Raw genomic sequence first — 9,615 nt, forward strand, 5'->3', positions numbered from 1 at the left:
AAAAAAAAAAAAAAAAAAAAAAGTGCACAATAAACTTAATGTGTTCAAATCATCCCAGAAATCATCCCCCCAACCCCCACCCGCCGGTTAGTGGAAAAATTATCTTCCTGCTCCCTGGTGCCAAAACGGTTGGGGACTGCTGGGTTAGGTGGTGCTGATAGGTAGAAATCAGTAGCTTTGTTTTGGACATGTTGATTTGAGATCCTTGTGCGGCATCCAGTGGGTTGATAAGCAGGCAGGTGGATGTATAGACTGGATTTCCAGGCCAGGCCAGAGCTGGAAATGTAGGTTTAGGAGTCATCGCTTAGACCCATGGGACTGGTTGCTTAGGTACAGCATGTAGAGAGAGACTAGAAGCAGGCCCAGAAGTAAACCCTGGGCACCCAATGTGTACTTTGTCTTTGTTCCTTTTCTCCAGTTATTACAGCCACATGTATTTCAACATCCCTAAGAAAAGGCAATACCAGACCAGACAGAGTGGCTCATGCCTATAATCCCAGCACTTTGGGAGGCCGAGGCGGGTGGATCACCTGAGGTCAGGATATCGAGACCAGCCTGGCTAACATGGTGAAACCCTGTTTCTACTAAAAATACACAAATGTAGCTGGGCATGGTGGCGTGTGCCTAGCTACTCAGGAGGCTGAGGCAGAGAGCCTGAACTCAGAAGTTGAAGGTTGCAGTGAGCTGAGATCGCACCATTGCACTCCAACTTGGGCAACAAGAGCAAAACTCCATCTCAAAATAAATAAATAAATACAAAAATACAAAAATCAGCTGGGTGTGATGGCGCATACCTGTAATCCCAGCTACTCAGAAGGCTGAGGCACAAGAATTGCTTGAATCTGGAAGGCGGAGGTGCAGTGAGCCAAGATTGCGTAGCTCCAGCCTGGGTGACAGAACTGAACTCTATCCCCCTCACCTCCCCCTTCAAAAAAAAAAAAGAAGGCAATACCGTTACATCCAGGTATGCAGATGGGGTATCTCAGCCTACTAAACATTCCTTCTGAATTGCAGAGTTCACAATTTCCAAGTGCTGCCCATGCCTCCTCTAGCTTCTCATTAGCCAAGGGTTATTTCTCTTTTCTTTTCTTTTCTTTTCTTTTCTTTTTTTTCCTTTTCTCTTTTCTCTTTTTTCTTTTCTTTTCTTTTCTTTTCGAGATGGAGTCTTGCTCTGTTGCCCAGGTTGGAGTGCAGTGGCGCAATCTCGGCTCACTGCAACCTCCGCCTCCCGGCTTCAAGTGATGCTCCTGCCTCAGCCTCCTGAGTAGCTGGGACCACAGGTGGCCACCACCACACCCGGCTAATTTTTTGTATTTTTAGTTGAGACGGGGTTTCACCACGTTAGCCAGGATGGTCTTGATCTCCTGACCTCATTATTGGCCCACCTCGGCCTCCCAAAGTGCTGGGACAGGTGTGAGCCACCGCACTTGGCATTTTTTGTTTGTTTGTTTTTTTGTTTTTGAGATGGAGTCTCGCTCTGTCACCTAGGCTGGAGTGCAGTGGTGTGATCTCTGCTCACTATCAGCTCCGCCTCCCAGGTTCACGCCGTTCTCCTGCCTCAGCCTCCCGAGTAGCTGGGACTACAGGCGCCCGCCACGTCGCTCGGCTATTTTTTTTTTTTTTTTTGTATTTTTAGTAGAGACGGGGTTTCACCGTGTTAGCCAGGATGGTCTCGATCTCCTGACCTCGTGATCTGCCGGTCTCGGCCTCCCAAAGTGCGGGAATTACAGACTTGAGCCCCCGCGCCCGGCCTTTTTTTTTTTTTTTTTTTTTTTTTGAGATAGAGTTTTGTTCTTGTTGCCTAGGCTGGAGTACAATGGTGCGGTCTTGACTCACTGCAGCCTCCGCCTCCTGGGTTCAAGAAATTCTCTTGCCTCAGCTTCCCTAGTAGCTGCGATTACAAGCACCCACCACCACACCCAGCTATTTTTTTGTATTTTTAGTAGAGACAGGGTTTCACCATGTTGGCCAGGCTGGTCACGAACTCCTGGCCTCAGGTGATCCACCCGCCTCAGCCTCCCAAAGTGCTAGGAGGGGATTACAGGCGTGAGCCACTGTGCCCGGCCGAGCCAAGGGTTATTTCTTATCATCTTGAAACTTTGAGCAAATTGGTAAATTTAACTACCACCAATAGTGAGCGAAAAAAATTAGAACATTCATGTAGATAGTGATGGTTTTCTGCCTATTTTTGTCGTTGGGTGTGGTGGTGTGAGGGCCGTTGAGGAGCTCACCCTCCTCCCGTCTCTACTCCACCCAGGTCATAATTCCCTTCATAATCAGGGGGATCACAGCCAGCATGGGGAGACCTTTTGCCCTGGTGGCAGGAGGAGTCTAAATAACCAGGTAGAACTGTTATTGAGTTCCCTGGCAAGAACCTTGCCCTTGGGCAGTTAAGCCACAGAGCATGAGTGACTTGGGGCGTGGAAAGCAAATATCTTTCTTTTTTTTTTTTTTGAGATGGAGTTTTGCTCTTGTCGCCCAGGCTGGAGTGCAGTGGCACGATCTCAGCTCACTGAAACCTCCCGGGTTCATGCAATTCTCCTGCCTCAGCCTCCTGAGTAGCTGGGATTATAGGCGCCCACCACCATGCCTGGCTAATTTTTGTATTTTTGGTAGAGACAGGGTTTCACCATGTTGGCAAGACTGGTCTCAAACTCCTGACCTCAAGTGATCCAGCTGCTTCCACCTCCCAAAGTGCTGGGATTACAGGCATGAGCCACTGCACCCGGCCAGCAAAAATCTTTAGAGAGAAAAATAATAGTGACAGCTACTCCCCACTGCCCCCCTCAACTGCAGCCCTTGGTTTCTGGACCTCTCTATTGACTGAGGAAGACTTGGCGCTGCAATTCAGTCACTGTGAGGATCACATATCACTATCAGCAAGGGAGTGTTGCAGCCTCACAGGTGTGGTCTCGTGGATACTGGCTAGATCTGTTTTTGGTACACCAGTTCATTGCTCCACAAGGCCAGCTATTTCTGGTGCATGGGAAATAGGATAAAGGAGCCCATGGCTGGCCAACTGTCTTTCTTTCTTTCTTTCTTTCTTTCTTTTTTGACACAGGGTCTTGCTCTGTTGCCCAGTCTGCAATGCAGTGGCACCATCATAGCTCATTGCAGCCTCTAATTCCTCGGTTCAAGCGATCCTCTTACCTCAGCCTCCCAGGAGGTGGGACTACAGGCACACATCACCACGCCTGGCTAGCTTTTTTATTTTTTGTAAAGAGAGAGTTTCACCCTGTCTCCCATACTGGTCTCAAACTCCCGTGCTCAAGCAATCTGCTCACCTTGGCCTCTCAAAGTGCTGGGATTGATTATATGTGTGAGCCACTGTGGCCAGCCCATGGTAACTTGGTTTTGTGTGTGTGTGTGTACTGAGATGGAGTCTTATTCTGTCACTCAGGCTGGAATGCAATGGCACAATTTCAGCTCACTGCAACCTCCCCCTCCCGGGTTTAAGTGATTCTCCCTCCTCAGCCTCCCAAGTAGCTGGGAATACAGGCACCTGCCACCATGCCCAGCTAATTTATGTATTTTTAGTAGAGATGGGGTTTCACCATGTTGGCCAGGCTGGTCTCAAATTCCTGACCTCAAGTGATCCACCCGCCTCAGCCTCCCAAAGTGCTGAGACTACAGGTGTGAGTCGTGCGCCCATCCTATGGTAACTGTATATCCCAGATATTTACCTTAAATTTCAGGAACAAGTTAGGAGATGTTTCCTGGAAGAAAAACAATTATCTGTTGAAATATGGTCTTGTTTCAACACCCCAGAGGCCTCTAGGGAGACTGTCTATTGGGCATGGCAAAAGTTCAGTGGGCTAGACCCCTCTGGCACCACTGAATTGGCCAAGCCATAAGGGCATCTTGCTTTGAAACCTGGACTAGTTTAGAAACTTCCTCTTTCACACAGGAGTGGTGGCTCATGCCTGTAATCCCAGCATTTTGGGAGGCCGAGGCGGGCGGATCACGAGGTCAGGAGTTCAAGACCAGCCTGGTCAACCAACATGGTGAAACCCCGTCTCTACTAAAAATATAAAAATTAGCCAGGCGTGGTGGCACACGCCTGTAATTCCAGCTACTCAGGAGGCTGACGCACGAGAATCACTTGAAACAGTGAGGTGGAGGTTGCAGTGAGCCAAGATCATTTCACTATACTCCAGCCTGGGTGACAGAGAGAGACTCTATCTCAAAACAAAACAAAAAAAATTAATTAAAAAAATAAAAATACAAATGCTCAAGTCTGTCCTCCAGAAATGAAATCTGGAATGTCTGAGATGAAAAGTACAGTGGATGGGACTAACAGCAGACTAGATACTACAGAAGAGAATATTAGGAACTTGAAGACATAACAGTAGAAAGTATAAAAACTTATAGAGCTAGGCACAGTGGTGTGCACCTATAATCCCAGCTACTTGGGAGGCTGAGGCTGGAAGATCAATTGAGCCCGGGAATTTGAGACCAGCCTAGGCAACATAGCGAGACCCTGTCTCTATTTTTTAAAATACTGGAAAAATGAAAAAAGACTGATAAAAACCCAAAACCCACAGATGAACAGAACACCAGTGAGCTGTGAGACAACTTCAGGTGGCCCCCTCAGGAATTGGTGGCAATACATCTGGGATAAAGGTAGAGGTTAAAAACAAGCATACTGACTGAAAATCAGTTTTATTTTATTTTATTTTTAATTTTTTTGAGATGGAGTTTTGGTCTTGTTGCCCAAGCTGGAGTGCAATGGCGCAATCTCTGCTCTCTGCAACATCCACCTTTGGGGTCCAAGTGATTCTCCTGCCTCAGCCTCCCAAGTAGCTGGGATTACACGCACCCGCCACCACGCCCGGCTAATTTTGTATTTTTAGTAGAGACAGGGTTTCACCATGTTGTTCAGGCTGGTTTCAAACTCCTCACCTCGGCCTCCCAAAGTGCTGGGATTACAGGCGTGAGCCACTGTGCCCTGCCTGAATGTCAGTTTTAAAAGGCTTTAGAGCCAGATATGGTGGTGTGCATCTGTAGTCACAGCTATTCAGGAGGCTCAGGCAGAAGGATTGCTTGAGCCCAGAAGTCCTGGGTTGTAGTGCACTATGCTGATTGGGTGTCTGCCCTGAGTTCAACAACAATATGCTGACCTTCCAGGAGCGAGGGACCAGCAGGTTGCCTAAGGAGGGTTGAACCTGCCCAGGTTGGAAATGGAGCAGGTCAAAACTCCTGTGCTGATCAGCAGTGGGGTCACACCTGTGAACAGTCACTGCACTCCAGCCTGGGCAACATAGTGAGACCCGTCTCTAAATTAAAAAAAAAAAAAAAAAAGGCATTAGACTCACACAAACATTGGTTGCACTTCTATACATTAAAAATGAGCAATGTCAAAAGGAAATTACAAAAACAATTACATTGGCCGGATGTGGTGGCTCACCTCTGTAATCCCAGCACTTTGGGAAGCCAAGGCGGGCAGATCACTTGAGGTCAGGAGTTCGAGACCAGCCTAGCCAACATGGTGAAACCTCGACTCTACTAAAAAAGAAATACAAAAATTAGTCGGGCGTTGTGGCCCATGCCTGTAGTCCCAGCTACTTGGAGGCTGAAGCAGGAGAATCACTTGAACCTGGGAGGTGGAGGCTGCAGTGGGCAGAGATCATGCCACTGCACTCCAGCCTGGGTGACAGAGTGAGACTCCTTCTCAAAAAACAAACAAACAAACAAAGAAAAAAAACTCACAAAACATAAAAACAATTACATCTACAATAGCATCGCACAGAATAAAATACTTAGGAATTAATTCAACCAAGGAGGTGAAAGACTTGTACAATGAAAACTATACAACATTGCTGAAAGAAATTAAAGAAGACAAAATGTATGGAAACACATCCCAGTTCATGAATTGGAAGAGTTAATGTTGTTAAGATGTGAATACTAACCAAAGTGATCTACAGAGTCAGAGCCGGGCTCAGTGGCTCACTCCTGTAATCCCAGCACTTTGGGAGGCCTAGGTGGGCGGATCACCTGAGGTCAGGAGTTTGAGACCACTCTGGCCAACATGAAGAAACACTGTCTCTACTAAAAATACAAAAATTAGCCAGACATGGTGGCATGAGCCTGTAAATCCCAGCTACTCGGGAGGCTGAGGCAGGAGAATTGCTTGAACCCAGCAGGCAGAGGTTGCAGTGAGCTAAGAGCACACCACCACACTCCAGACTGGGTGACAGAGCAAGACTCTGTCTCCAAAAAAAAAACAAACAAACAAACAAAAAAAAAAACCGTCTTTTCAACAAATGGTATTGGGATAACCGCATATTTACATGTGAAAGAATGAAGTTGAACTCTTACCTAACACCATATATAGAAAAATCAACTCAAAATGGATAAAAGACCTAAATGTCAGACCTAAAACTAAGAAAGATTTAGAATAAACCATAGGGCAAGAGCTTCATGACATTAGATTTTGCAATTACAGTTGATCCTTTAACAAAGCAGGAGTTAGGGACAAAGGACTTGAATAGATATTTCTCCAAAGAAGATACACAAAAGGCCAATAAGCACACAAAAAGATGCTCAACATCATTAGTCATTAGGAAATGCAATCAAAGCCATGGATGAGATACCACTTCACATCCACTAGGATGGCTGTAATCAAAAAAGGGAAAACTAGCAATTGTCGGTGAGGATGTAGAGAAATTGGAACCCTTGTACATTGCTAGTGAAAATGAAAAATGGTGCAGCTGCCATGGAAAGCAGTTTACCAGTTCTTCAAATAGTTAAATACAGAGGCCGGGCACAGTGGCTCACACCTGTAATCCCAGCACTTTGGGAGGCCGAGGTGGGCGGATTGCCTGAGGTCAGAAGATTGAAACCAGTCTGGCCAACATGGTGAAACCCCATCTCTACTAAAAATACAAAAATTAGCCAGGTGTGGTGGTATGCACCTGTAATCCCAGCTACTCGGGAGGCTGAGGCAAGAGAATCACTTGAACCAAGGAGGCGGAGGTTGCAGTGAGCTGAGATCACGCTACTGCACGCCAGCCTGGGTGACAGAAAAAAGTTAAATATAGAATTACTATATGACTCAACGGTTTCACTCCTAGTTATATACCCTAAGAAATTTAAAACAGCTATTCAAACCAAAACTTGTACACGAAAGTTCATAGCAGCAACATCCATGATAGCCTAAAGGTAGAAATAATCTAAATGTCCATTGACAGATGTGTGGATAAAGAAATTATGGCATATACAGAACTGGGCATGGTGGCTCACACCTGTAATCTCAGCTTTGGAGGCTGAGGCAGGAGGATTGCTTGATCCCAGTAGTTTGAGACGAGCCTGGACAACAAGTGAGACCCCTATCTCTACAAAGAGTAAAAAAAATAAAAATAAAAAATTAGCCAAGTGTGGTGGTACACGCCTGTAGTACCAGATACTTGGGAGGCTGAGGTGGGAGGATTACTTGAGTCCGGGAGCTGTGATCGTGTCACTGCACTCCAGCCTGGGCAATAGAGCAAGAGCCTATCTTAAAAAGAAAAACAAAAACAAAGAGAAGCAATTGGAAAGAAACAAATACTAGGTAAAGAGAAGAAAATTTTACCCAAAACCCACTATAATTAATATCCTTGGAGAGATAAGATACCATATTCATGAAATATAGACAGGACACTCTTTTAAAAGGAATATTCAGGCTGGGTGCAGTGGCTCACACCTGTAATCCCAGCACTTTGGGAGGCCAAGGAGGGTGGATGACCTGAGGTCAGGAGTTCGAAACCAGCCTGGTCAACATGGCGAAACCCTGTCTCGACTAAAAATACAAAAATTAGCTGGGCATGGTGGTGGGAGCCTGTAACCCCAGCTACTTGGGAGGCTGAGACAGGAGGATTGCTTGAACTCAGGAGATATAGGTTGCAGTGAGCCCAGATCGTGCCATTGCACTCCAGCCTAGGCGACAGAGCAAGACTCCGTCTAAAAACAACAACAACAACACACACACACACACATACATACACACACAAACAGAAAAAAGGAATATTCAGAGGACAAGAAAGAAATCTTGGAAATTAAAAATATAAACATGAAAACCTCAGTTGAATGGTTGGAAGATAAAGTTGGAGAAATCTTGCAAAAAGCAGTTTAAAATACAAGATGAAAAAACTGATTAAAGGTAAATAAAAGAACAGTTCAGTAGATCTAATATATAAATAATAGAAGCTACAGAAGGACAGAAGAGAAAAAATGGAGGGGAAAAAGTATTACTGAAAAATTTAGCGAAATTTCCCAGAATTAAAGGGCTTGAGTTTCTAGATTAACAAGACCTTAGTCAGGTGTGGTGGCTCACAGGTAATCCCAGCACTTTGGGAGGCTGAGGCAGGTGGATCATCTGAGGTCAGGAGTTCCAGACCAGCCTGGCCAACATGGTGAAACCCCATCTTTACTAAAAGCATAAAAATTAGCTTGCCATGGTGGTGCACACCTGCAGTCCCAGCTACTCAGGAGGGTGAGGCAGGAGAATCGCTTGAACCCAGGAGGCAGAGGTTACAGTGAGCTGAGATTGTGTCACTGCACTCCAGCCTGGGTGACAAGAGTGAAACTCCGTCTCAAACAAACAAGCAAAACAAACAAACAAAAAAACAAGACCTATCAAGTGCCATGGTATAACTCATAAAAACTGAGAACTGGCTGGGTGCAGTGGCTCATGCCTGTAATCCCAGCACTTTGGGAGGCCGAGGTGGGTGGATCATGAGGTCAGGAATTCAAGACCAGCCTGGCCAACACGGTGAAACCCCGTCTCTACTAAAAACACAAAAATTAGTCGGGCATGGTGGCGGGCGCCTGTAATCCCAGCTACTCCGGAGGCTAAGGCAGGAGAATCGCTTGAACCTGGGAAGCAGAGGTTGCAGTGAGCCAAGATCGCACCATTGCACTCCAGCCTGGGCAACAAGAGCAAAACTCTGTTTCAAAAAAAAATAATAATAATATATATATACACACACACACACACACACAAATTACCTGGGCATGGTGGTGGGTGCCTGTAATCCCAGCTACTGGGGAGTCTGAGGCAAAAGAATCGCTTGAACTCGGGAGGCGGAGGTTGCAGTGAGCCGAGATCGTGCCACTGCACTCAGCCTGGCAACACGGCCAGATTCCGTCTCAAAAAACAAACAAACAAAAAACTCAAGAACCTCACCAAAGCATATCCTTGTAAAATTTCAAATGGTGGAGATAAAAAAATATCTTACAAGTTCCTAAGAGTACAAACAAATGACCTATATTAGGATTTATAATTGCAACCCTGGAAGGTGGAAGGACAAGGTGCAGTCCACTCACAATTTTATAGGAAAGGCCAGGCATGGTGGCCCATGCCTGTAATCCCAGCACTTTGGGAGATTGAGGTAGGAGGACCACTTAAGGCTAGGAGTTCAAGACCAGCCTGGGCAACATTTTGAGATTCTGTCTCTACAAAACAGAAAAAAATTTGAAGGAAATAATTTTCAACAAGTAATTCCATACATGGCCAATCTACAGTTATGAATTATTCTAGAATAAAAACATTTTCAGTAATTCAAGGTTCAGATGCAAGTGACAGAAAACCTAAAACAATAGTTACAATTTTCTTTTTCTTTTTCTTTTTTTTTTTTT

This window comes from Mandrillus leucophaeus, unplaced genomic scaffold (assembly GCF_000951045.1).
Source record: "Mandrillus leucophaeus isolate KB7577 unplaced genomic scaffold, Mleu.le_1.0 Scaffold29, whole genome shotgun sequence".
NCBI classification, from domain to species: Eukaryota; Metazoa; Chordata; class Mammalia; order Primates; family Cercopithecidae; genus Mandrillus; species Mandrillus leucophaeus.